Source organism: Orycteropus afer, unplaced genomic scaffold (genome assembly GCF_000298275.1).
Source record: "Orycteropus afer afer isolate SDZICR_OR568_19922 unplaced genomic scaffold, OryAfe1.0 scaffold00012, whole genome shotgun sequence".
NCBI classification, from domain to species: Eukaryota; Metazoa; Chordata; class Mammalia; order Tubulidentata; family Orycteropodidae; genus Orycteropus; species Orycteropus afer.
This window is the reverse complement of record NW_006921599.1, coordinates 1665988-1670364: the sequence shown is the minus strand read 5'-3', so window position 1 is coordinate 1670364 and position 4377 is coordinate 1665988.

Sequence of the window (4377 nt, the reverse complement as noted above, 5' to 3'; positions counted from 1 at the left end):
CAGTCAAGTGCCTTAGGCACTATGCTACCAGAGCTCCTGTACTTTTAAACTCAGGTAGGTGTTGATCAGTCAGAGTGAACAAATTTGCAAATAAAACTGTAAGTGACTAATATGAAAAATCTACTAATAAACACTTACAACTGAAAAGGTAGCTTTTTGGCCAAAGCAAGTCTCAAATTGGTGGGATGTTTAGTATTATCTATCTATCTATCTACCTATTTACCTAACTATCTACCTATCTATCTATTTATCGAGAAAGTGGTCAGTGTATACTCCCTACTTTGTTTATTACCTTAGACTATTATCCCTAAGGGAGCTCTGGTAGCATAGTGCCTAAAGCACTTGACTGCTAACCAGAAGGCTGGCGGTTCAAACCCACTAGCCACTCCTCGGAAGGAAGGTTGGGCAATCTACTCCCGTAGTGATACTGCCTCGGAAACCCAAGGAGGGGTTTCTATGAGTCAGGTCCAACTAGACGGCACATAACAACAACAACAACATTATCTCTAAAGCCATTTCTTTCTTCTCTTTATAATTAGTCTCTGTCAGGGAACAAAATCCATACACTAAATATTGTTTAGCAATAATAATTGCATACATACTCTTCCTTATACAAACAATTTAGTAATGTAAAAAAAAAGGAAAAAGTCCTCATCTCATCATTTTGCTGTTGCTGGTTGCTGTTAAGTCAATTTTGACTCATGACCACCACATATGTGAAGTAGAACTTCTCCGTGGGGTTTCTAAGGTTGTGATCTTTTGGAAGCAGATCCTCAGGCTTGTCTTCCAAGGAGCCTCTAGTGGGTTCAAACTGCCACCATTTCAGCTAGTATTCAGTGCTTAATGGTTTGTGCCACTCAGGGACTCCAATCTTACCATTTAACCTTGAATATTTTTAATAATGTGACTTTTCTTCCAGTCTTTTTCTTCCAGTCTTTGTTCACAGTTGCATGCATAATGTAACTTGTGCTATGCTTGAGAATTCATTGAGCTAATGCATGCAAAATGCACTATAGTGCTAATAGACATAATGGCTGACATGTGTTGAAGGCCAGGCTCTGCTAAGTACCTTACAAACATTATCTTATATGGTCTTCACAATATCACCATGGAGTGGATAGAATCCTTTTCCTCATTTCCCATGGAAGAAACTGAGTCGCAGCAAAGCTAAGTAACTTGCCCAAGGTTGCTTTGCCAGTAGGATATTATAGAACCAGGTAGCTTGAGGTCAGAATCTCTGAAAAGCTATTCTTTTTATTAATAAATTATACCGGGTTTTCCACAGCAGTGTGGGCATGATCATTAAACTTTCTTAAGCTAGTAAATGATAAAGGAATCTCTTGTGACTTAATTTTCAGTTAAATATTATTTTTTTCATGTTTGTTTTAGAATCCCATTTTCCTTGTGTAAATTGTAGGTCTGCAAATGTTTAAAGTAATCTCTGAAGGGTTTTGTGGCTTTTTTTTTTTTTTTTTTTTGTGAAAACATGCATAACAAAATATAGGCCAGCTCAACAATTTCTACTTGTCAAATTCCGTGACATGGATTACATTCTTCCAGTTGTGCAACATTCTTGCCATTTTGGTATGGTTTTATGCAATGTCACCGTATGGGTCAGGACACTTTGTTGTGACATTATTTTCTTTTCATGGATTGATGCCATGGATAGAAATGGAAAGACCATACCTGAGAGAATTCCAATCACATGCTCTGTCAGATATTCTCAGTAGCTTAAACAGCTGTACATTTAGTATGGTGAGAGATAGAGACAAAATATGCAATTTAATTACAATTGTTGCAGTGAATTCCAAGTTGATCTCTCTTCTCCCACATGAGCTGACCACAATTTTAAGCCTGGTATCGCCTGAAAGCTTGAGGAATGTATTTCCAGTAATTGCTGGCCACCTCATTGTTCCTCTGTATACATAAACACTCGGCTGTGATCAGAGTGGTCATGCTTGAGCTGTTATCTGAAATTCACTTTTGCTATAAGGATTGACTAATCTGGCTCCCAGTGACAGTAGATTACATTTACTGTATTAGCTTTCTCTCACTTCAGTGCCACTGAGCTCCAGTTAGGAAAGAAAAGCAAAAACTGTTAAAAGTAGTAGACGTGTTAGTTATCACATATCAAACAGCTCCAACATTCAGTGCCACTGCAATCAGTGTCCCTTTTTTCCCCCCTCACAAGCAAAAGGAGAAGCACAGTAGCACAGCCATCTGCTCATAGGTGAAATGTAAGGCTGCAAATGAATGATTCACTGGGAAATGGTATATACAACAAAACAACTTTTGCAACAGCTTTCCTTGTTTCCCCATGCTTCATCACTCTTCCATGCTTGGCCTTTCTACCCTTCACCTCTGCCCTATCATTATCTGCAGATGTTATCCACCCCGCATATGTTGTAACCTATGAGATACTGAGACTGTTCCCACCCTGCTACACTCACTCCTCCCCCGCCCCTCTGCTCTGGGGCACCCGCTCCTTCCAAAGGAAGCATCATGAACAGGAGAGAGGGAAATATAAACAGATGAAAACCTCAGTCTTTTATTTTAATATGAGACATAGACTATAACTCACTGAAATCACTCTTTGATGACAGTTGTTTCAACACAGTTTCAAAAAATGTATTTATTTATTTTATTTATTAATTATTGTAAAAAGTCAAGGAAAAGTTTATATATGGATGGAAATTTTCTTTGTTGGTTACCAGCGGTCATGGTGGTAGCGGGGGAGGGAACACTCTTAAATAGATAGGGACAAGTATTGATTTGGGTGAAGAGAGGGCAATGTACCAAATGTGAGTGATCAACACGGTGGCATGGAGGAAGAGGAAGACGTAGAGAGGTGCATGGGAAGTACAGACAACAAAGATGAACCCTTTTGCACATACAGAACTCCATTTTCAGTGAAGACAAACATGGATATATGGGTAGACAGATGGGTGGACAGGTTGAACTATTAGGTATGTCTATGCAGGAGGGAGTGTGCCCAAGACCAGGTATAGGGTTGGCAGACAATGTTTCTACAAGTGTATTTGTATGTTCTGTAAGAATTTCCAGGTATATAGTAGAGCTGACAAGGACAAAGTTGTAGTCATTTCTTGGCCACAGCCAGCTACCCAGAGGGAGCAAGTAGTTGGACCTGTGGGCTCAAGACCATAGTCACAGGGGACATCAAGCTCAACTGGCATAACATACAACCCAAAACATTGTTCCACATCCTACCTTGGTGAGTAGTAACTGGGATCTTAAAAGCTTGCAAGCACCCATCTAGATGTAAAGATGCACCTCTCCTTGTCCAGAGCAAAGAAGAATGTAGAGAACTAAATATTCATGGAAACAATTAGTCCAAGTGACTGGTACACCATACAATCATCTAAATTAAAAAAAATAATAATAATAAAGAAAAAATGAAAATTTATCTTGCAGATCTTAAGGAGTTGGATTCTATGCAATGGGCTGTAAAATTAAAAAAAAAAAAGTTCTGCCTCCAGTGACCATATTTTATAAAATGAGATTTTTTTTTTTTTGGAAGATGGCAATTACACAAAAGTAATTTCCAATCCCTTGGTAATTACTACAGTAAAACCGTCATTGCAGTCAAAAGCAAGTCTTCAAAGCGATTCATACCAGTTTGAGAATTTGCATCCCCACCCCAGATATACTGAATCAGAACCTACACTTTAGCAGTATCCCCATACTTCAGTGTATCTGGGGTGGAAATGGAAATTCTCAGCAGGGATTTGAATCAGAATCAATTGGTTTTGAAGTCCTGCTCTTACCATCTTATTATTTTTCAGGGTCATGTTCATGGAATAGCTGGGACTGAGGTAGCTTCAGACTCCAGAAGCAATCCTTCAGGGTAGCTATAGAACTGTAATTTGTCGAAAGAAAATCTAAATTAAATTAATCTAAAATACCAGTTTAAAGTTTTCTATTTCCTCCAGTCAGCAGCCAGAGTTTTGCTAAAGGCCTGCAAAGGAAAGAGAACTGTTAAATAATATTCCCTTTGATAAAAGAAAATTATCCTTAAAAATCTTTGCAAATATTTCTACCATATGTCTTTTAGATAAGATCACAAGTGTTAAGTAATGTGGTAACTTTTAGCAGGTTAACAGTCACAGCTTAAATTTCATAAGATTTCTGGGTAACCTCTGTGACCCAGAATCAAAGTCTTTAGGATTTGCTTTCACATACTTCTAAACAATAAGCCCCATTAGCAATCTTCCCAGATATTCTCAAGTAGTTTCATATTTGCAAGTGCTGATCAATTTTGTAAAAACATACATCAGCCATTAAATTGATATTTCCCCTTGGGAAGCATTTTTATAAACGTTTACATTTTTTCATGTAAAAAACCTTAGCTCTTTTATC